General features: G+C 40.0%; 2 pseudogenes; one reads left to right on the top strand and one right to left on the bottom strand.

Annotated features, from left to right (window-relative positions):
* The first annotated feature begins 9386 nt into the window (after window positions 1-9386).
* On the top strand, window positions 9387-10411 carry LOC113456095 (annotated as a pseudogene).
* Window positions 10412-11906: 1495 nt separating this feature from the next.
* LOC101980110 lies at window positions 11907-13382 on the bottom strand (annotated as a pseudogene).
* Window positions 13383-25337: the final 11955 nt, after the last annotated feature.

The raw sequence follows: 25337 nt of genomic DNA, 5'->3' as shown, positions 1-25337 counted from the left end.
TACACACCTTAATAACTTGTATTTGTATTTTACTGAAATTTGTTTGGTGAGGTTGTCTTTTTAAACTGACAAAGCCTCTCAGCTGTCAAACTGCATCAGAGATCGTTGAGAAAGATAAAATTTTACTTGAGTTATTGATTAAAAAACAAGAAAGAACTTATTTGGTTGGCACCTAGAGCTACTCCTCAGAGTCCTCCATGGTTGATGAGGGTAGTATTCGCCTTTTGTTGTTTAGCACAGGGTCTGCCAGGCTCTAGAAGATCATGTGGGCTAAGAAATCTGTAGAAAGACAAGTCTATATTGACCTGAGAAGCTAGGCTGTCAATTTCAATGATTCTGTCCACTGTCTAGAGATCTTCAGTTTAGATGAAAGGCAGTTTTGCCCAGTGTTCAGCACTTGACAGTTGAAGCGAATTGCAGATGGACATTGTTTTGTGCCCATTTGTCTTCTGTCTTTGGAGTAAGTAGAGTACTGCTGCTAGAAACCAACTTGTCTCTTTTTGTTATGAAAAAAAATTGATTAATTAAATATTTAAATGCTATATTCTGCAGATCTCTGAGAAGTTGAGGGCTGTTTACTAGGTATAAATGAGTTATAGCTACAGTATAGAATCTGCCTAGAGAGCTGGGTCTGAGCTTGACTGTACTGGCTCTCAACTTAACAGGTAAGATTTATACGCATAAAAAGACAAAAAAATGCTTGCAATAAAAGGCTAATGGCAGAACTGACAATAATAGAGAGCAGCTTACTATATTTTGAATCAGGATTGGATTAAATATACTGTATTTTTGTAAGAGACTTAAAAGTACATAGCAATTTAGAACATGAGACTTATTGCTTTGTAGTCTGGAATGAGATAGAATGAACGGACAATTATAACATTTAACAATAAACACAGGTGCATTTAAGTTACATGTATGCACAAACATATACACACACAGTGGACTGGAATTGGGTGAAGTGGATGCTCTTGGTGGGCCCTAACAAAGGCATACCACTGCACAAAACACACATGGAGCTGAGTCAGCAAGAGAAATTTAGAGACAAAAACATAAGTAAACCAGAGGACCAGGCAGGATATACCTCAGTAAAGATGGCCAGATTTTGTCACCTGGCCTGGCCATCAGTTAAGATGGTGGTGAAGTCACCTGACATCAGTCAAGATGGTGGCAAGGTCGCCTAACCACAGTCAAAATTGTGGTGGTCACGTGTTGTATGGAGAAGTCATGTTTGTTGAGTCACAGGAGTTTTAAATATAATAACAAGAGAGACCTAGAGGCATGATCCTCCTTGTTGCTGAGCCACTGCACCACAAGCCGTGGTGGGTAGCAAAGGTTAGAATTGAAAACAGCTACCTCACAGATATGACTAATCTTGTCATTTCTGCTGGACCAGCTGTAGTGGTGGCAGGGATAGTTTGAGAAAAAGAAGAGCCGGTGGGACACTGACAGAGTATTTACAGGCAGGTGGCTAATAGTTTGAGGGTTTATACCATAGCTGAAAATGTGAAAACCCACAAAAGCAGGGAGCAAACACTGCAGGGCCTATAGGAGGACATCTCCTCTCTACAGGTGGGGTGTTAATGAAGCAGCAACACTACAAAGCATATAGGAAAATGTCTCTTCTCTAGAGGTGGGATGTGGATGAAGCCTGACTGGTTCTGGGTTTGGGCAACTTGGAAGCCAGAGGCTAGAGGCCACTCCAAGTGGTCTCTCACTGCGGGAACCACTTATGAGCAGTCGAAAAAAAAAAAAAAGAAAAGAAAAGAAAAGAAAAAGAAAGGAGACAGAAAAATCCTAGAGACCTCGGTCCCCAAATCAAATGCACCACACAGTGTCTACAGTGCTAGTGTGGGAGGACCAACTCAGTTAGTCCGGTCACATTTTTTAGCTATGGGAAGCAACCAGAATTGAATGTCAGTGAAGAGCTCAACTGCAGCCATGAAGGCTGTGGTTGGCTGACTGGAAAAGGAAAACTTACCACTGAAGCTGCTGGTGTGCATAGAGGTCAGTGTTCAGGCAGATAGAATACAGAGTTGTTGTAAAGAAACCTGGTTCCAGAGCCCAGGGTTCCATACATCCTCAGCCTACCTGTCTGTGAGTAGGAGAGAACATGGAGAGAGTTTGGCCAAGCCATGGCACCAAATGTTATGGTAAAACTCTGCAGGTCCCCAAGTAGTGGCAGTGGGCAGTGGCCCATGAGACCACAGTGGGCCATGAAATCAGCCAGTCCCAGGCAGGGAGCCATGCAGTGGGTGAGAGACAGAGACCTATTAGGCATGCCATGCAGAGAAAGTGGGTATTTATTTAGTGGGTTATGGAAGGGAAGGGGGAAGGAGAGAGAGAGAGAGAGAGAGAGAGAGAGAGAGAGAGAGAGAGAAGGGGGACAAGTAGAGAGAGAGAACTAGATAGGTAGATAGATAGATGATAGATAGATAGATAGATAGATAGATAGATAGATAGAGGATGGGGAAAAAGAAGGGGGGAGAAGGGAGAGAGGCAGAAAGGAAGGAATTCAGGCTGGAAGCAGAAGGAAGATCTGCTTGCCTTGGTGGATGGGGAGGGGCTTGTCTCTTAAAGGGACAGGACAGACCATTACACCTAGGATGCTATCTGATGACATTTTTAGCTTTTGGATTTGTAGAAGCTAGTTGCTGTCTATGTCAGTAGATTCTAAAAGACATTTTATCAATTGTCACAGGATGTTAGCTTTGACACAGGGAGTATAAAGTGTAACCATTCTTGAGAACCAGAACTTAGGCCAAATGAAGGTCATTGGTCTCTGGACCTTTCCTGTCTCTGCACAGCACTGGAATTCCTTTTTTTTTCAGCACTGGAATTCTGATTGGCGAATAGTCTCTGCAGACACATTTCTTCCAGGAGTTTCCATCCACAATCAGATGCAGCTTCTTCTCAGAAATTCCATTCACACTGCCACAGCATGTACACATGAAGCATGCACTGGTTCTTAAACTAGGGACTCTTGTTGCAGATATTTCCCAAACAAAAGCACAGCATCTACCTGCTCTTTCCATATCTGTGTTCTCACTGATGTCACAGTTTGGACCGTTGTGAACTATGGTTTTGCTTTCTCTGTCCAGTGCACCTTAGAAACCATAATGCTCTCATTTACAAAATAAATTACAAGTACTTTAGAATCTTTTCAAACAGTATAACTCACAAGGACTGTGAAAATTGTATATAAGGCTGATGCTATGACACAACTCTAAGTCACATCTGTATCTCACATGTACACTTCCATTCTTTAAGTACCTTTTGAATATTTTTTTAAGTACTCAGAAGACAGGAGCCATATGCCATATTTTTAAAAATAGATTTTTATTTACTGTAAGAGTTGAGTTGCTCTGTTTCCTGGAACCTGAACTTGCCCAACTCATGACCTCAATTTGTTCCTGAGAATATTCTTACCTTCCCTCACTCATCTTGACCCCTCCCTAATTACATGGTGGGTGACCACATGATATTTTTTAAAAAGATTTTTGTATTTCCTTATTGCCCCATTATCTTCCTTCTGTAAAACCACTTGTGATTTACTCCTTAAAAGGGGCCCAAGAGATGGATTCAGGGCTGCTCTCTTTAACCCGATTTAGGAGGCAGTCACTGGCCAGCTCTTGAGTGTACCCCAGTAAAAATAAAACTTGCTTTAAATTTGGTTCATATTGTGCTAATAGTCTTATTCTTGCCATTGGAATTAACAATTTCTCATCCTTAATGCCCAAGTTAAAATTTATGTTAAAACATGTTCTTTATAATCAACAGTTTTGCTTCACAAAGAATTCCTGAAATTTACTTTCGTGGTTAAGACTATAATCCCATCTTCACTTAAGTGGATATCTCTAAAGGGACCTCCTTAGGCTGCGATAGGCTGTTGTAAGGAAGGTCAACAGCAAAAAGAGTTTTTTAGAGCAAGGCTCCAATTTGAAGTTACTTGTCTGTTCTTCTAAAAAATAGAAACTGGATGAGCTTTGTGGTTTACCTTACAAAAGGGTGGCTTCTAGGTCATTGGTGGGAAAATGTTAATGCATAAGGGGAATAACTAAAAGCTTAAAAAATTTACATCTCAACAGAACAGGGAAAGTACAATTCCAGGTTTCTAAAACAAGCTTTGAAAGAAGATAAAGGTAAGACTGTGTGAGGGCCTCTGCTTGACTCCCATCCCTGGCATGCTCTAGCAGTGCTCCACTATTCCTTCTTTGAATGTTCCACCTGCTCTCTTTCTTATTTTATGTCATGGTTACAAAAATCCCTTTCCTAGTGAAGTAGAAAGCATATTCAAAAAATTTCAATAGCTTTTTGTATTCTATGATGTGGGAAGGAGAGATCTTAAAATTGCTTCTGAACCTTTCCTTTCTTACCTTGACTAGAGTTTCAGCTGACATGAACTCTCCTCTAAGGCACACTTCCACTAGAGTTCATTGTTGAGGATTTCTGAGTGTGTTATGCTTCTTTCTACCAAAGTCTTTGGTCTTAATTTATTCTGTCTTTTACTTTGCTTAATTAGCACTGCATTACTTAATCAGTATTTCCTCAGGTCCCATTTGGGCACTACTTTGCAAATTTCTTATGGGTTTGTGATATTCTGCTTTTTTTCCAAGGGAAGATGTGTATAAAACCATTTTTAATAAAGTGTATTTTGACAGTGTATGCTGAAAACCATTGTAAGAAGAACAACTGTACAAAGACTCAAGTATGAGTTAATGCTTTCTCAGAGACACAAAAAGAAATTTAAACATTATTTGTGACTTATCAAGAAATTGAATAGCTAATTGTGAAGATAAAGACAGTAATTAAACACAAGTCTATCTATTTTATTTTGTGTTTTTATAATCAAAAACCACAGCTCTCCTCTGTGAGCAAAAACTGAAAAGGAACCAAATGTGTAGGAATGGATTGCTTAGAATTTCAGTACTCTGAAGGGAAAGCCTACTTTGAACCTGACACAGACAGCTAAGGGTTACAGATTGTCTTAATGTGTTACACCATAAAGATAACTTCCAAAACTTATTCATCTCTGTTTTTCAGTTAAATAATAATAAAATAATACATGTTAAATGTTATCCTGCTCTGAATGCTTTTTTTAACTTTTGAGGTCTCATAAAAGTAAAGACTTTTTTCTTTTTAACAAATCCATTTTAAGTTACCTGCTATAATAAGTTAAATCTTTAACAAATAATTAACTTAAATTTGGTTACAAAAATAAAAACATTACTGTAACTTGTTTGGTTGGAAGCATCACCCCAGCCCCTTGGCATCCATTCTAAAGTGTTTTGGATGGAACTTTCCATCCCAAGTTCCCTCCCCTGGAAGTTGCCTCAGTCCAAACTTTACCTCTGAGAAAGCCCAACAAACAGTGACCTCCCTCCCCAGAGAAGATCAAGATCACTCCCACAGGCTATTTAAACTGCTCTCCAAAGAAGGGACACATGGACTTTCTGGTTTTTCTTTCCCCTTTTCATGTTTTCCCAGAGGGCCACCCAGGAGCTTCAGCATCTATTAAATCTGGACTTTTTAATTTGGTTTGATTTGATCTGATTTGGATTACTGCATCAGTGGAGAGGCTTATCAGGCCAGAAAACACTTTACATAACTGTTACATATTTGAGATACTACATTTTCTGTGTCTTAGCTATAGCCCCCTAAGTTTTAACTTAAGATTACTTCATTAAAATTGTTTTCTCAATTTTGCAATGTTATGCTCAGTCTGTGGGAATCCCATAAAGCCACCAGGGAGACTAATGGTGCAGGAGGTCCTTCTGTATTTGTGTTGCTTCCATTGATTAATAAAGAAGCTGCTTTGGGCCTGGTGATAGGGCAGAACTTATGTAGGTGGAGAGACAGAACTGAATTCTGGGAGGAAGAAGGCAGAGTCAGAGAGAGCCACCATGAAGCTGCCAGGTCAGATATGCTGAATCTTTCCTGGTAAGCCACGACCTCATGGTGACATACAGATTATTAGAAATGGGTTAATCAAGATGTGAGAGTTAGCCAATAAGAGGCTAGAGGTTATGGGCTAAGCAGTAATTTAATTAATACAATTTCTGTGGGATTATTTTGGGTGTAAGCTAGCCAGGCGGGATTGAACAAAGGGATCCCATGCTCCTCACAACAGACCAACTCACTGAAATGCAAAAGCAAGGTTTATTGGGTGCACGTTATAAGCTGGTAGGGATCTTGCCAGTGTAGCAGGGAGAGAAGGTACCCTAACTTTCTAGAGAGCATTATTTAAAGGTAAAACCAGGGCCTGGGCAGTTTGGATGCTCAACTTACTGAACCTGGATGGAGGTGGGCGGTCCTTGGACTTCCCACAGGTCAAGGAGCCCTGATGGCTCTTCGGGCTGATGGGGGAGAGGGACTTGATCGGGGGGGGGGGAGGGAAATGGGGGGCGGTGGTGGGGAGGAGGCGGAAATCCTCAATAAATAAATAAATTTAAAAAAAAATAAAGGTAAAACCAGAAAAGTTATTTTAGCAGGGTGTGTGCTGGCAGGCGATCCTGTCTACAATGGTTGGAACATTAATGATGGTCTGTTTTGGGGTGGTGCCTGAGTGGTATCAGTTTGTGGTCTTTCTTGCAACCAGGTATTGCCATTTAAAACTACTGAGACTCAGGCTTCTATTGAGCTTTCCATGGCTGGGTTCTACATTTCCCACTTCACAAGTAACAATGATAGGATTCAATCATGGGTTTTACTTGCCCATGGGTTTAAGGAGATAGAATTGGGACCTAAGAATTTAGTTAAAAGATTTTTCTAGGACAGTGGCCAGCCTACTAGGCCCTGTAGCTCTGATCTTTTGAGTACAACCAAGTTGTAATTATAATTCTGAATATGCTCTTTTGTTAACCTGGTTCTGCATAAAGAACCAAAGTGTTTTTTTAATTGTAGGACCATTTTAGTTAGTAAATCCATTAATTAACAACTGTCGGCCTATTTTTTTTCTAGTATATCAATAGGCACTATAGGTAGCCATTTTGTCCCCCATGTCAGAGAGTTTCCCTTTGTCTCAGCATTTCTACCTATTCTGGGAAGGGAGGGTGGAACGATGTGTGGCTTTCTGAAACTACTTCAAGCTGACATTGGGGTATTGTTATCAGGGCCCAAGTAGGCTGCAAGGCTAGCCAAAGGTAAGGAAGGAATTCAGGCAATGGGGCACTCAAAAGATGCATCTGGTTCACAGACTCTGTTGAAGAGACAGGGAGCATTCACATCAGTTGAACTGGTCCACATCAGCTTTCAGGAAGTCCAGGCCTTAGTCATTCAGAGCAGGTTGTAGTCATCAATTGATGATTAGATATGTCTGCCAGCCAAGTGAAAGACTATTGAGATAAGTTTAAACCAGGAACAGAAGTTAAAATTTATGTACTTAAAGAAAATTAATAATTTTAGGCCCATATTGAAATCCATATTGTAGAAGAAAAGCAGATAATGGATATCTATAAACAGAAGGAATTGACTTATATCTTTGAGTCCTAGCAAAAACTACAGATTTTAGTTTGAAGCGTGTATATTTTTCTGCTGTCCAGAGAGCCAGGTATGGATTTGACAGAGATGTCTTTGGCCTGAGGAGAAACACCTTTAAGCTTATATTTAAACAGTGACTAAAATAAATCTAAAATATTGAGCTTGTGATCCAAAGAGTAAGTAGCCATTGCTCTATTGAAAGACCCGGATAAATCCATACGCCTTCTAGCAGGAAGAATAGAGTCAAAAATCTAGCAGGAAGAGAAGAGCCAAAAATCTAGGTTAGCCAGTTCAGTGACTCTGTTCTAGGAACTGCCTGACCATAAAGTTAGATTATAATCTTGATAAACGGAGAGTTAGCCCCTTGTGATTATCACTGGAATTTTTGGAATTTTCCAATGATGTCCTCCCTACCCACTTTGGCTTATGGTTTCTTCCCCTAACTTCTTCTTCCAGCTACTCGGGGTTGAACAGCTCTACCCCTGCATGGGATATGAGTCTTGGCCCCAGAACACTGGTTGCTGTCAATAAACCTCGTGTGATTGCAGCAAGGACAATCTTTTGTGAGTTCTTGGGGGGTCGTGTTATCCTGAGACTTGAGTGAGAGTCTCCCTACTCTGGGGGTCTTTCATTTGGGGGCTCATCCTAGGATTGGCAACCAAAGACCCACTTAGAGGTGAGACATTGTCTGTGTCTATGTGTTTCCATGCTGTGCCCGCTGAATTCAGGTTCTATACTTTCGGTTTTGCAGTCATGTCTGTGTCTTTGTGTTTCTGTGCCGGCTGAATTCAGGTTCTGTACTTTTGGTTTTGCAGTCACTCACATCTTGGGAGGAGACAGAGGGAGTGATCAGCAGATGTGCTAGGAGATCACCGACTGCCCCCCTGGGAGATGTCCCGGGAGGTGAGGAGGGACCCCAGGAATGCCTGGGAGATTCCTGTCTGGGTGCTGGTGAGGGTACGGAAGCTCTCCTGGATTGGAGGAACTATAGGTCCTCCCAGCCATCTGTATTTCTGGACTTTCAGTTTTGCAGTCACTTGCATCTCAGGAGGAGACTGAGGGTGTGATCAACAGATGTACTAGGAGATTATTGACTGCCACCCTGGGAGACATCCCGGGAGGTGAGTAGAGACCCCAGGGATGCCTGGGAGATTCCCGTCTGGGTGCTGGTGAGGATATGGAAATTCTCCTGAAACTATAGGCCTTCCCAGCCATCTGTATATCTGGAGTGGCTTTGTCTGTCTAGGTGGAAATGGACATTTGTTAAGCCTTTGTTTGTGTGTCATTTGTGTGTCTTTGGTCTTTGTTTTGTCTTACTTGTGACTTTGATGATGGGACAGACTGTGCTGTTGACTCTGATCATTGAACACACAACTTGTCATTTGAGATTAAGAAAGGGTCATGAAAGACTTTTTACTTTTTGCTCCTTGGAGTGGCTGGAGCTTGATGTCAGCTGGCCTTCAGAGGGCACCTTTGATTTAATCATTATTTTTGAAATTAAAGCTGTTGTTTTTCAGGAAGCACCAGGATCCCATTCTGATCAACAACAATACATTACTGTATGGCAAGACTTTGTCCAGGATTCCCCCACCTTGGGTAAAGTCCTGGGTGTGCTGATGGAAGCCAGGCTCCTGAGCCCTGGCTCTCCCAGAGTCAGAGAGCAAACCGAAACCTGTTGTTCTGAGGCCTGAGAATTCACCCGAGAAACAACCTTCGGCTCCTCCTAAAATCTACCCCGAGATTAATGAGCCACCTGAATGGCCGAACCCTCCACCACCCCCTTACCTGCTGCCCCAGATGCCTGATCCTGGTGTTAGCAGCAGCACAGGGGGAGGGGGACTGTGACAGACACATGAAGTCGGCATGCTCAGTGTCCTGCACAGGGTCCCGGAGGACCAGATTCAACAATGGCATTGCTATTGTGTGTCTATGGGCCTCTGGTGGACACACCCCACCTCCAACCCCTCCAATACTTCAGTAAGGCAGCAGGTAGGGAGCAGCTGATGGTCTATCACTGAGCTCTCGTGACAGGTCTCCGAGGGCCCCCAAGACACAACACTAATTTGGCTAAGGTAAAGGAGGTTCTTCAGGGGCAGGTTGAACTGCCATCTGTGTTTCTTGAACATTTAATGGAGGCTTACAGGCATTATACTCCCTTTGATCCAACCTCTGAGGGTCAGCAAGCAGCAGTAGCTATGGCCTTCATAGGACAGTGAACATCAGATATTAAGAAAAAGTTACAGCGGTTAGAAGGGTTGCAGGATTATACCTTGCAGGATTTTGTTAAGGAAGCAGAGAAAGTGTTTCATAAGTGAAAGGCAGAAGAAGAGAAGAGAGAGAGAGAGAGAGAGAGAGAGAGAGAGAGAGAGAGAGAGAGAGAGAGGAAACAGAGGAAAGAGAGGACCAGAGGGATCATAGACAAGAGAGAAATTTGACTAGGATTTTGGACACAGTGGTAGGAAAGAAAGGGAAGACAGTACCTAGACAGAAAGGAAACCTGGGCAATAGAAGACCAAAGATGAGTGAAGACAGACAGAAGCACCCCCTGGACAAAGACCAATGTGTTTATTGCAAAGAAAAAGGACATTGGGAAAGAGAATACTCCAAAAAGAAAGGAAGGGCCTCTAAGGTACTGGCCCTAAAGAAGATGATTAAAGAGGATGGGGCTCGGACCCCCTCTCTGAGCCTGGGTGTGGAGGGGACCCCTATGGATTTTCTAGTGGACACAGGGGCTGAATACTGTGTGCTGAAACAACCATTGAGGAAGCAAAAGAATACAAAGACTATGGTAATTGGAGCAACTGGACAGAAACAATATCCATGGACCAACTTACGAACTGTAGATTTGGGGAGAGGACAAGTGACTCATTTCTTGCTGGTTATCCTTGAGTGTCCCATGCCTTTATCAGAAAAAGACTTGTCATATGTCTAAAGACTCACACATGCTGCATCAGTTCCAAGTAGGAGATGCCGTTTTTGTCCAGCAGCATCAAGTTGGGAATCTTGAGCCTTGTTGGAAAGGGCCATACTTGGTACTCTTGATGAATTGCAGTATCCGGTGTTTTAACACCACCACAAAGACAAAGAATTAGTAAATTGCTTTTGGTAGGATGGCCATTTTTACCATGTTAATCCTACCAATCCATGAGCATGGGAAATATTTCCATCTTCTAATATCTCCTTCAATTTATTTTTTCAAAGACTTGAAGCTTTTATCATATATGACTTTTACTCACTTGGTTAAACTTATCTTCATTTCCCCCTGTCTTTGTTTTTCCCTTTATCAAAATATTGTTTTGGAAAGAATGATAGTCTGTTCTTAAAAGGCTGTGAACAAATGGGATTTTTCCTACATGGCTAACAGGAGTGCAGATTGGCACCTTTATGAATATTATATAGCTATAATACAATTCGAACATCAATATTGGCTCAGCAATTAGCCAAATGAAACCATGCGACAAATAAAAATAGGCATCTGGACAAGAATCTTCTTTATAGCATAATTTATAACAATGAAACATTGGGAGCAATCTAGCTACTTACAGTGTAAAGATGGTTAATTTGTGGATAAAAAATCTTTGGATTACATTGCAATTGCTAATAGAATTCTTTCAAAATATTTAAGGACATGTGACCATATTTTTAAATAGATTTCAAAGCAAGCTGAGTATGGTGTTACCCTTATGTAATGCTATTACTTAGAGGTTTGCACAAGAGGATGGATCATATCTTCATATCAGCCTGGGATCATAGCAAGATCCTGCAATATAAAATATAAAATAAGAAATGTAATATAAAATTGTATCTAAACAAATGAAAGGATTACAAAACAGAAGGGGAAATATCTCCTAAATTAACTTGTTTAAATTATACTCTTTATTACTTAATATAACCCATTACTTAATTGTTAAATAGTTATCTGGCAAGTGAGTAAAAAGGTGGCAAATGAAAATATTTGTGAAATTAGATTAGTGTATACCTGGAAAGGATGGAAAAAATAATTTCTTTTTTTTTCCAAAACAACTTTTAGAGTACTTTAATCAATGGAAGAGAAGTATGCAAACTAACTTTAAAGTAAAAATAATACAGATGAATTGGTTTTAATCCGAAAGTACCACACCTCACGATGACAATACAGTCAGATGGAAGTCGGCAGAACACTGATTCAGAGAGTGAAGGGGGTGCATATACAGGACAGGAAGAACCCTGGGGTTGAATTGCAAGATGTACTCTACTGACACCTTCCCCTTCCAGACTCCCCAAGCCCCAGCTGGAGATCACGAAGTCAACAGAAGGATCTGCTGTACCTGGAAAGAGGAAGGTGCTCAGAATCTTGGGAAGACTTAGACGCTAAACCCATGATAAGATACAGAGTACAGGGTACAAGAGTGCTAAGGAGGCTCTGTGCTCTACTGTGACGGAGGCAAGTGATACCATAGAAAGACACCATGACAAACTGCTCAGGTTACAACTTTAGTGGAAGATGCGAGTGGATTAACTAGAGGAAGCGCTCCGTGGAAACACTGAGTCAATATAAAGGAAGCAACATAACAAAGCATTGGGAATAACAATAGTGCCGTGATTAAGAGTTGGTAGAGTAAGGGTGTCTGGTTAACTTGCAGAAGATAATCTTTTTTCAGAGATGACCACAGCACTCGGTTTTCTACAAAGTTCTATTAGTCTTGATCTTGTCCTGTTTAGCCTTGTATTTTGATGCGTCCCTCGGTTCGCTGCTGGGATTGCTCCAGTCATCAGCTTCAGGAGTAGTCTTGTAATGGCGCCACACAGACTTGTTGAAAACTGGTAGTCTCTCAAAGGATTCACTTGAAAGGGCCTTCAGATAAATCAGTATCCACTCCTTCCATGGAATATAGTTTTAGATCTCCCTGAAAATATCTGGCATACAGACGAGAAATTGCCAAGCCGTAACCAAATCCAGCCAAGGGAGCAGCTCTTGTAGGCTCCAGGCTGGGTCGAGGGGCAGTTGAATACATGTAGTTAAAAAGACGGTCTATTTTCCGAAGTGGGACTCCACCACCTAGGTCGCTTATCTTAATGGACAAGTCTTCTTTACCCAGAGTGACGAGAGTTTTAACAGCTGGATAGCCCTCTTTTCTATTTTCGTGTCGCTCAACCGTTGCTCCCATTGAGTTCTTGAACAGCTCAAACAGCATGTGGTACAGATGCGAGGGCACATAAACCACCTGAATGGGTTTGTTTGGTGCTTTGGCATTGCATTCTTCTACTTCCAGCTCTGGAGCAACCAGGTAATACTGTTCACAGAGCAGCTTTGCTGTTTCATACGCATCTTTCACCACATCAGCGACATTACAGGTGGGATCGATACTCCCTATGTGTTTAGGATGAGCAGGATTAGTGTCACCGCCAAACAGAAGTGTGTGTTGGTTAATAAGCATGCGGAAAGAAATTCGGTTGGTATAAAAACGATCCAGGAAATATTGGATGTTACTGCTAATAAATGGATCAAAACCGAACTTTTCCTTGTACTCAATCACGCCTTGGGCCATGGTAGGAACAACATCGTTGTGTCTGTTTCTGATGTTAATCAAAACATGGAGAAAGTTATCTAAAACCCGTGGGTCTTCTGGGCTCTTGTTTTCATATTCTAAAAGTTCAAGGAAGCTCTGCATGTACCAACTCTGAACTAATCCCACTGAAGGGCGGTTCAACAAGTTATCCGGCAAAAGGTTAACCTCTCTCATTGTGTTAGCCAGTCCAACAGGAAGCTCCTTACGCAGAAACATATATGAAGTTTTTTCACATGCATTATCTCTACCGAAGTCCAGGAACTGTTTGATCGAGAGCGGTGACGGAGAGAAGCGGGAGTATCACTCGATCTGCTGGGGCACCGGCTGCTTGAGCAGCTGGTAGAAGAGCCCCATCCTCACTGGGGCACTGTGCACATCCGCCGAGACGTCCCGGACAGCCTCAGGGGCCGCCGACGCCGAGCCGCAAGCGGAGGCTGCGCCAGCGGGGCTTTACCTCCACCTGGGGCTCGGCCTTGGCACCACCAGCGCCTTGGCTGCAGCAGCACCTAAACAAGCACCCACGGCAGGGAAGGAGGCCCTGGCCCACTGCCCGCGAGTTCGTAAGCCCCGCCCAGAAGAGGCGGGGTCTGCCGCAAAAATAATTTCTTGTCTAGAAAAAAAAGTGAGACACATGGGAGCTAACTTTGGCTCAAAGCATTTTGCACAGGCAGGTCAGGCTTTGAGAATGCATTCATTTACACAACCTGAGGGGCAGCTTTGCTTTGTGAGATAGATCTAAAATCCCATACGATGATACTTAAAACTGTTACCATTTAATTAGCGACAGGTTCAAAATTATAAGGCCTGACTGCCATGTTTGAAGGAATTTTATCCCTCTCATCTAGGTCAAATACGGAAACTGATTGACATGCTTTAATTAAATGATCAAATTTACTATGCGTCTTTCACTAAAGGCTGTGTGTTGCTTTAGTGAAACCAGTAAAACCCTGAACTCATAATAAACTTTAACATTTTAGTGTTTGCCTAAGTGTCTTGTGTTTGTAGGTCGTATCTTTTCCCTTTGAAGTAATGACATTTTAAAGTCAGGAGTATTTTAATGTGTGTACTAGTAACCAAAGCAAACATTTCTCTTTAGGACCTAGTCGAACATCTCATATTGCCTGGTCCATCCTTGACAGACTGAACTAAACTAGAAATCTGTAGTTAATTAGTGATTTCAGCACCTGATTCTATTATTAATCATCATTTTATTGGGTAATTGAAGACTGGATACAGTGGTGACCTTTACTTAATGAGTCTTAATTTCAGAAGTTCACTGTCATTTATATACTAAGCCATAGGGAATATATGGAGTCAGAGAGGTTTTTTTGTTTTTTTTGGATTTTCGAGACAGGGTTTCTCTGTAGTTTTTGGTGCCTGTCCTGGGACTAGCTCTTGTAGACCAGGCTGGCCTCGAACTCACAGAGATCCACCTGCCTCTGCCTCCCTAGTGCTGGGATTAGAGGCGTGCGCCACCACTGCCAGGCAAGTCAGAGTGTTTTTGAACACAAATAGAAGTGAAAGCGAACAAAGATGCTCTGTACATTGTCTTTGGAAGTTGAGCAAAGAGGTCAGGAGTTATGGCTGGAGTTGGAATACAAGTTACTAGACCAGCACTAGAATGGTGTTTCCTCTTCTTTTTCTTTCCAATTTTGAGCCCAAATAGTTATAGCTTCTCCAGAATGTATGACCTACTATTCTATGTTGGAAAGACATTTTTTTTTTCTTTCTGGTTTCACTTTTTTCTTTCCATTTCACTGTCATGTGTAATTGTACTCCAAGAATAAGACATAGTCAATTATATCCAAGATGGTGCTGCAGTTGAACCTTATGCAAATGGTGAAATGGACCTCGAACAAAGGGTGCAAGGAATCGTATTCAGTAGAACAAGTGGGAGGTGGGAACATATTTTGCAGGTGGGAGAGCTGTGAGTCACCAAGAACTAGGCAGCTGATTGGCTGACAGCATCTATGAAAAATCATAGTCCTTCTCACCTCTGTGTTCACATCTTTGGGATTCTGGTTCTGACCTATGAGTAACCACATGCATAGAAATGGAGAAGTGTCTAGAAGAAAAGACTAACCACCAGTTGACATGCACAAGAAATGAACATCTCAGATTCCAACCACATGGACCACCAAAATTCCTATGTCCTTAAAGGAGCCGGAACTCGATTCTCCCTGAAAGCCTTCAGACGAAAGCATAAGCTTACTAAGGCTTCTCATGGGACCTTGTGAAGACACTAACCAATTACCAAACTTGTGTCCTACACAATCATCTGTGAAATGATAGTTTCGGTTGTTAAGCAATCAAATTAGTGATAATTTGTTACAGGTGCAATGGAAAAGCCAGCATAAATCTACTGTGAAGAAGATGATAGTTATAAATGACATAAGTCTTAGTGTAAATTAAAATTAAACTGAAGTTTAGCATATTGATAAATTAATAAATACCTTTTCACTGTTTAGATACACGGAAATAAATGCTAGAAAAAATAGCTAACAGTCCTGGAATCAGGGGCTGGAGAGATGGCTTAAGTGGCTAAGAGTGTTTGCTGCTCTATCAGAAAGACTGGAGTTTGAACTGCAGCGCCTATGTCAGGCCCAGCACAGATGCTTTTAGCCCTAACCCCACGAGCACTTCTTCTGGCTTCCAGAGGCACCCAAATACATATCTGCACATACACTCACATAGGCACACATATATAATTAATTTTTTAAAGGGATAGAAATAGTTTTTTGTAGAGATAAGAACCCAGGCAATAGGAAGATTTGGCTCTTGAAGATAAAATGTTTATTATTATTTGATTTTCACATGTATGTAAATGTATACATAACACACTAATAAGAGTTAATAGAAAATATCTCAGCATTATAGATGTTTTCTGTTTTCTCTTAGAACTGTTTTTTTAAGATTTTAAAATTTCAATTATTTTTATGTTTTTGATTACTAGGGAGGGTCCTTTGACACCATAGCCATGAAAGTCTGTACTTCAACCCTACTACAAGATATGTGAGACCATCTACTAAAGGGAAGAAGGATTTATCTTGGTTCACAGTTTCCAAGGTTTTATTCTGTGGACAATTGGCTCCACCACTTTTGGGCCTGTGTTAGAGCAGAGCATCATTGTGGGGAACAAGAGTAGAGCTAACGAGGGGGAGCGATGGAGGAGAAGAGGGAAAGAAAGAACATACAGTTCAAGGTAGACTCCTAGGCACCTGCTTTCTGTTATCTCCTGATAAAGTTTGCACTATTTAAGAGCTAGTTGATCAATGAATCTCTTTGTTAGTCAATTTATGATGAGGTCAGAGGTCTTATGAGCTAATCACTTCCTTCCTCTGCATGAATGACCAAGATATCAACACTTCTGTCTTAAGTGGAAATTCAGATCCTAGCCACAACGATCATTCTTATTTCTGTATGAATGTGCTAGAAAGTACATTTGTATTTTGCCTTTTAACATATTTTGATGTTTAGAATAACTTATGATGTGATCCAGTACATAACACAGTCAACTTGATAATATTTAGCCAATACTATTGAATAAATATTTTAAAATATTATTTTTAATTGAAGCACTCATGTCCAGTTAGATCTTGTAGTGATTTCATTTCTTTGAATTACTTCTTTAAAACATTTAGCATTGACTTTTCAACTTTTGGCTCTTGGTATTGATTATTAGTGTGAGCACTTGAGTTTGTATGGGCAAAGATATGGCTGGAAGGCAGAGCTACCATGGGGAGAGCCCCAGGGCAATCATTGAAAAAGTTCCCAGCACTGATTGCTAGTCTAAAGTTTGAGATATTGTTCTGTTTCTGTGACTTGTCCTTCCTTCCACCCAGGGTTTATATTATCTCCACATTGCATTTTGTCTTTAGTAATAATCTTTATTATGTAAAATAACTGAAAATCACATCCGTTCTATATTACGATGATGCTAGTGCTGCCACATTCCCTCATAAACTGCGTACTCAACCCAACAAAACATGCCCTGGCAATCCATCCTCCAAATATTTCTCTCTTACATGCATTAATAATGATGATTTTTATAGCAGTCTGTGAACTGGCAAAGAACCAAGAGTACTAAAGTCGTGTTTTTTCTTTCTTTTAATTTCATTTTATTTCTTTTTATGAGATTGGTTTATGTTATTTGATTTCTCATTAAATTTTATATTTGTGAGTTTATTTTATGATTTCTCTGATCTGCCAAGACTCCCTTGCTGCAAACAGTAGTAAAAAGATGGATAACCTTGCAGAGACAGTTTATTTCATTAAAAAAATAGTCTATGCTTTTCAACCAGCAGCATTTTAGTATATTCATGATTTAAAGAATAACCAAAGCATCTAAATTCTTTTTGACTTCTTTTAAAGCCATCCTTTATGTCATGTATGCACCGGTAAAAAATTCAGTCGATAAGTGCTTTTCATTTCAAATTTTAAAACTGTGATTAGGGCTTGTAAGTGAATCTTACCTTAGATACAGATACCCCAGACCACTGTTTGTTGTTTCAAAGAGTATGTGTGATAGCATTAACTCCCTATTCTTCACAATCTGCTGTGAGGGTGAACAATCTTTTTTTTTTTTTTTTAAATTTTTTTTTTTATTAAGGATTTCTGCCCCCTCCCCGCTACCGCCTCCCACCTCCCTCCCCCTCCCCCGATCAAGTCCCTCTCCCTCGTCAGCTTGAAGAGCAATCAGGGTTCCCCGACCTGTGGGAAGTCCAAGGACCGCCCACCTTCATCCAGGTTCAGCAAGTTGAGCATCCAAACTGCCTAGGCTCCCCCAAAGCCAGTATGCGCAGTAGGATCAAAAACCCATTGCCACTGTTCTTGAGTTCTCAGTAGTCCTCATTGTCCGCTATGTAAGTCCGGTTTTATCCCATGCTTTTTCAGACCCAGGCTAGCTGGTCTAATCTTGATGACGTGACAGACACCTGAGACACAGGCTTCTGTTGCCGTTCTTATTCTTTCTAGACCACGAGCATGCTGCTCCACAGTGATTCACAGGGTTCCAGCTGGTTCTCTCTGACTCTTTCACCTGGCACCAAATTGTTTGATTTGATTTGAAACAAACAAACAAGCAAACAAACACCCAAGAAGACCAGTTCACAGGGTCACTAAAGTTTGTGATTCAATATGAAAGGAGGACAGGAATTTAAAAGACTGGTCCAGGAAGGCAATGGTTTGCTACAGCACAAGTAACTCTAATCAGCTATTAAGGTATAGCAGGGAGAGTTCTTGATTTTAAAAATGTAAACTGAAGCCGGGCGGTGGTGGCGCACGCCTTTAATCCCAGCACTCGGGAGGCAGAGGCAGGCGGATCTCTGTGAGTTCGAGACCAGCCTGGTCTACAGAGATAGTTCCAGGACAGGCTCCAAAGCCACAGAGAAACCCTGTCTCGAAAAATCAAAAAAAAAAAAAAATGTAAACTGAAGGTGAGTTGGTGGTTGTCAAGGCTAGAGAAGGGAAGAGGGATGGGGATTAGGCAGTGACTGCTCCTGGGTAATGATTATAACTTTTTTTTTTTTTTTGGTTTTTTTGAGACAGGGTTTCTCTGTGGTTTTGAAAGAACATACTATTTTTGTGGAGGCGCAGGTTTGCAACCTGTGTATGTATGTTTGTATATGAAGATGCATCTGTCCTCTTTTACTTTGAGACAGGGTATTCCTTCCTGTTAGAGGCTTCAGATCAGCTGGTATTCTGTATACTGTGAGCTAGCAGGCCTGCAAGTTCCTGGGGATTCTCCTGTTTCTGCCTTTCATTTTGTCACAGGAAGGCTGGGATTACAGACAGGGGGAATGATAGACTGTTTATAGATAGCTTCCAGGGATATGAACTGCTATCATCAGACTTTCACAGTCAGAAATTTTAACCATTAAACCATTTCTCTGGCTTTGAGTATGATTTAGTTTGGGGGAGGAGGACAATGTTTTAAAATGGGCAGTGGTAATAGCTGCAAATTCTCTGAATATATTAAACACTTTTGAATCATACTATAAATAAATAAAAGTATTATTTGTCAAACTATTGTGGAGTTAGACTCTTCCAACTTAAAAACTTATGTTGTTACTTCATGAGTAATTTAAATTAATGTAAAAAGAGCCCCCAATTTTAAAAATTTTATAGTATATTTTGTAAAAATTATAAAAATACCTTTTTAGAAGAATATGGGGTTTTGGCTTATAATAGAAATTCTTCACTCAGGAGCCATGCTGCTGTGAAAAATAGTGTGTGCTGTGCTCAGACTGTAATTACTATTTTTGTGACACTGTTTTGATTCCTTGAAGTACCATGATCCAGTAACACGAAGCTATCACTGTGTGGGCTTAAAACAGCTAACCTACGCAAGACTAGTTCATTTTCCTCCCGAATGTTGGTTATAATGGAAAATCACACAGTTAGCCAAAAATGACTTAATGTTTCCAGAACAAACATGCATAAGATACTAATACCATGAAAAATATTGTATAGCATGGCTAAGTGGAACTAAGAATGTAAGATTGAACCAACATGTGAATACCAACTGAGATGGTAAATGGAGTGAAAAGGTGATCACTTCTATGGGAGCAGAAGTATTTGGCAAAATCTTAGGGTATTTCTTGACTACAAGTATTTTTAAAATTGGAAATGGAGTAAAATGTCTATACATCCCAGTGAATATCAGTGAATACCCTCCAAATAGCACTTGTGCTTGGTGGAGAATGAATAAAGATGCTTATCATTACATCAACCCATGATGAAGGTTCTTTCCACCATTGCTATTGAATATCATCTTTGAGGTTCTATCCAGGTCAACTTATCAGGGAGAAAAAAAAGAACACTATATTGAAAGGAACATTTGAGGCTGCCTCTCTTTGCAAATATGTTGTTGCTCATATGAAATTTTAAGTCCACTGAAAACTGTTGGAATTAATTGAGTTCAGTAATTTTTAGGATACAGTATCAACAAAATTATTGTATAATATATACATATAGTGTACATAACAATGTATAAGATAATAAAGGTGTACATTTTTTCTAATTCTTTTCTCCCTTTTGTTGAAAGTAGATTATTTTCTGTGAGTTGACATGAACTTACTCAGTTAATATGGAGCAGCAATTCTACAGTGGGTCATGAACTCTTTGGGGGTCAAATGATCCTTTTACAGGGATTGTCGAAGGCTTATATTACAATTCATAACAGTAAAAAAGTTACAGCTATGAAGTAGCCATAAAAATATTTTTTTTGGTTGCAAGAGTTACCACAACTTGAGGAATTGTATTAAAGGGTCACAGCAATAGGAAGGTTGAGAACCACTGAGTAGAGAGATCCTGGTGTTTTCTATTCTCTCTGGCTCTTACAGTCTTCCTTTCTTCCATGGGGGTTCCTTGGGCTTTGAGGGGGAAGGGATTTGATGGAGAGAGCCTGGTGTCTTCTATTACCTCTGGCTCTTACACTCTTCACTTCTTCCATGGGAGTTCCCTGAGCTCTGAGGGGGAAGGATTTGGTGGAGATATTTCATTTAAAGTTATACATTCTAAGGTCTCTTTTGTCTAGTATGTGTAAAGTCTGGCTGCATGTCTCTGTGTTTGTTCCTATCTGCTGCAAGAAAAGGGATACTGTGATGATTGAGTAAGGCACTGATCTACTTAGAGTGATGAAGATAGCAGAATGTCATTAGGAGAGATTCTAGCATTTTTTTTTTTTTTACATTCCAGTAGTATTTGATTAGGTTCTGGAATATCTAATGTGTGGTTCTTGATCACCCAAGAGTGTTGGGCACAGGTTCCACCTCATGCATCGGGCCTTAATTCAAATCAGTTTGTTACTCCCACAAGCTTTGTGCCACCATTGCCCTACCATGCCCTACCATGCTTTGTCGTCAGGACAGTATTGTAGTTCAAAGTGCTTGTGGCTAGGTTGGATTTTTCTCTTTTGATAGTCTGAAGAGTATCTTTCCATACCAAAGAATAGAACGTAGGGGTGAAGGTTATATGTAGGAAGCAGTTTGACTTCTCCATGTTCAATGAACTGTGTGAGTGTTGTTTTCAGCAATGAGGTCTTGCTGTCATCTTTTGGAGAGCAACCTATTGTATTGGCATAAGAACAACCTGCTCAGTATGTATGATGTTATTTGTGTATTTGTGTGTATGTTTTCTGAGCTGACCTTTTGGTATTGGATAATTAATTGGGAAACTCTTCCCTGATAGAGACTATTTGTCCTTCTTTGAGCATTCCTTAATAGCCTGCAGTTCTTCATTTATGGGTAGAGCACTGTGAAATTTCCCCCTTTCATGTTAACATGCCCATTGGTGGTGTGCTTCCTCAGGTCTCATTTAGGTAACCATATTATTGCAATATCATGGGTGAAGCTTCCCTGTCATTTCTACAAGCCTAATCTCACAGCCTATCTCCTGGTCTTCTGACTCTTGCAATCTTTCTGCCTTTTCTTCTAAGTTTCCCTCAGCCGTAGGTAAAGAAGTTGTGTTGTAGATGTATTAATTGGTGCTTGGCAATGAGAAATCACTTGTTCTCTGAATTTTGACCAGCTGTGTCTTTGCTTTTCTTTATTGGTCTCCTTATGTTACAAAGAAAAGTTTCTTCATTAGAAGTAAAAACTGTAATTATCTGTGGGTATAGAGATAGATACTTAGAATGCAGTTAAGAATTATGCTGGTTTAAAAATGGTGGTAGTAGGTTCTTCTCTAAGATCTATGATCCAGGGAGTTTACTGGGGTTCTGGTATCAGATATCATTTTCTTTCTGTTGAAAGGGTCTTAAGTTCACTTAGAGAGCTGTTGCTTACCACCAAGATTTGAATGCCACTACTGCACCCTTAGGGTCAATGGGCAATGGTAGTGATTATTATGGTAACCAAATTTTTACTTTATGTTTTAAGTGTTAATGAATATCATTGCCTTATTTTTGTCTTCTGAGAGTTTATAAGCAAGCAAAATTTGAAATGCGTGTTCCACTTCCAGGTTGGGATGACTTATATTGGTGATAAGGCAACATATGGTATTTCCTGGTTTTTGTTATCATGTGCTGTATAGCAGTTTCTTCCAAGATTGAAACTTTCCATTTTACAGGGAAGCTCTTTAAGACAGAAGGCAAACAACTCAAAATTGCCCCAGTAAGTGCTGAAAACTGACCAGATTCAGTAGATGTCTTCTTTCCAAGAGTGAACAATAAAGATGGCTGGGAATCACTTTTAGACAAGCTGTATAAGTCACTATTTTATTGCTGTGAAAAGATACCATGACTAAAACTAGTCTTATAAATAAAAGCATTTAATTGGGGGCTTACTTACAATTTCAGAGGATTGGTTCATTATAATCATAGCCAGGAGAGTGGTGGAATGTAGGCAAATGCTGGATCAGTAGTTAAGAAATTTACATACTAATCCAGTGACAGAGAGAAAGAAAGGAGAGAGAGAGAGAGAGAGAGAGAGAGAGAGAGAGAGAGAGAGAGAGAGAGAAAGAGAAGCCTGGCATCGACTTTTGAAATCTTAAAGCTTATCCTGCAGTGATGTGGGATTCTCCTGTGGATGCAATGAATATGTTTTATTACGGTTAGTTAATAAAAAAGCTTTTTTGTCCTATGGGAGGGCAGAATATAGGTAGATGGGAAAACTAAACTGAATGCAGGGAGAAAGAAGGTGGAGACAGGTAGATGCTATGTAGCCACCCAAGAAGCAAGAAGTAACAAACTTCGAGCCTTGTAGTAAAATATAAAATAATACAAATAGGTTAATTTAAGATGTAAGTGTTAGTTAAGAGAAAGCCTGATCTATGAGGCCAAACAGTGTTGTAAAGTTAATATAGTTTCTGCGAAATTATTTAGTCTGGGTGGCTGGGAAACCACCAAAGTAGTGTCTCTGGTTATAGCCCTGTGACACATGTCCTCTAATGAGACTTACTTCAAAAGCACACATCTAATTCTTTTAACCCTCTCAAACAGTTCCACATTCTTGTGATTAATGACTCTTATTTACAAGCCTCTAGGGCACATTATTATTCAAAATACCATGCAAACCAAGCTACAAAGAAAACTGTGACTATCAACTGCTAGAGGGAGAAGACCCTAGAACAGCTGCCTGAAAGAGGTTTTGAACAACTGAATCACTCGGAAAGGACCACCCCAGTCCAACTTGCCAAGTTTCCTGTCAGATGTGTAGCATGATTCAGGTTTCCAATTCTTGTGAGCTCTCACCCATGCTGGGGTGGGATTTGGTCTTTTGAATTATTTCTGGTCTGTAAGTAAGCTCTCACCCATATTCCTATAAGTAACCCAAATAAAACTCAATGGTTCACCAAGTTGGAGTCTGGTGGTATCTGCACTTTGATCTGCCATGGGATCCCTATCATTGGCGAGTAGATGTCTATGTCGCATTTCCTAGGAAAAGTTTGTTATACAACAACACAGTAAATCTAAAACTTTTAGAATGAAAGTTTATGTGCAATGGTGGTTTTAGGAGTTCCTAAATCCTTGTGACAAGGGTCATAGATTGTATTTTGTGTATTGTTTATTTTGTACATTGTAGTCATATTATTTGGGACATAAATTAATGTTTGATTTCTTACAGCCTCTAATTTTGGTAGCTTGATGTCTTCATTTTATGATGAAAAATAATTAATTTGAAATTAATCAACCTCCACTATATTGATAAGATGCCTTTTTAGTTGCTACAACATGTATTTTACCTTTTCCATTTCCAGAAGGTATATTGGTAAATCATGTTAAGCTGCTGTTTACCGTTACAGATATGGTTGATTTAGCCCAAAGCCTTCTTGGAAATCAAATAACATAAACCAAGCAGCAGGTTTCTAGCCAAAGAAATAAGATTGAATTGTGGAAATACTCTGAAATTATAGTTGAACTTTTGGAAACTTAGATGGTTACCTACTGAACAATACCAGATTTTTCTTAGGATTGAAATTAGATGTATGATATTCATATTTTGTGTAAATATGAGATATTAATATTTACTAGAGAAATTATTCCACAATGATTTGCCCTAGGACTGTTTGTGGAAGTTTGTCTCTAAGAACTTTGATTTTTGGCATGAAAGGAGTGTTAGACTGGAACCATGGCTCACTTGAGGACATTTATTGTAGCATTTTGAATTCTGTTGGGCCATGTGTGTTAGTTGACTTCTGCAAGGGTGGAACCTATAACATAGGTTCACCAATTTGGTAGCTAGCATGGTAAATATCTTGCTGTCTTTATAAGACCAACCTCTGAACAAAACCAAAACAAAACATATCCATGGACACTAGGTTTTCAGTAGCTCCATGGCTGAAAATACTTCATAAATGTTGCCACTCATAATTTCTGGTAAAACCAGTGTTGTGTATATCACCATGATATATCAGACTCTGCAAATTTCCTTCTCTGTATTCATTTCCTGGGATGGCTATTTTGTGAAATCTGTAGTTCTTCTTAAAGAATTATATTAATTTAAGTGATTTTGGCACTGTCTGAACTGTGCTTTTGAGCTGGTAGTCCAAAGCAATTGTTCATGATTCCTCCTTTTACAAATTCTACTTTACTTTTCTATACCAGATGTTCAGATTTTTGGGAAAACCTTCTCAAAGAGCTGTTTATCTCTGGTATCAAGGACTAGTAATTAACACAGAAGATATCAAACAAGTATTTATTGAATGGTCTTAGATGTATAGAGCTCAGTGGTAGAAGGCATGGTTAACAGTCACAAGATACTGTATTTAATCTCTAGTTCTATAAGGCAAGTATAAACTATATTGAGTGGGATTATGGAAATTAAAACCATGTTTATTCTATTATTTTCTTTCTCTATTAAAGTAAGAAGACAAATTTTCTTGGCAGAATTACTCCTACTTGCAACCTCAAACCTTCTCTTCTCATGTTCTTCTGTGCTAAACTCAATTGTTTTTATTTATTTGTGCTGTGGAATAATGCTCTTTTACACTGTAAAGATTTGTTGCTCATATTGGTTTAAAAAAATGCTGATTGGCCAGTAGCCAGGAAGAGAAAAGGCCAAGAGACGGTAACCAGCCAGATGCAGAGGAAACAAGATGAGAATGCTACACTGAGAAAAAGTACCAAGCCATGTAGCTAAATATAGATGAGAAGTATGGGTTAATTTAAGTTGTAAGAGCAGGTTAGGCTATAAGCCTGAGCTAATAGGCCAAGCAGTTTATAATCACTATAAGCCTCTGAGTGTTTCTTTTGGGACTGAATTGTTCTGCGACTGGGCAGAAACTTCTGTCTACATATCTGTCTATTATCTCTCTCTGTGTTTCTCTCTCTCTCTCTCTCTCTCTCTCTCTCTCTCTCTCTCTCTCTCT

This window comes from Microtus ochrogaster, chromosome 5, assembly GCF_000317375.1.
Source record: "Microtus ochrogaster isolate Prairie Vole_2 chromosome 5, MicOch1.0, whole genome shotgun sequence".
NCBI lineage: Eukaryota > Metazoa > Chordata > Mammalia > Rodentia > Cricetidae > Microtus > Microtus ochrogaster.
This window is presented reverse-complemented; position numbering and strand designations above follow the sequence as displayed.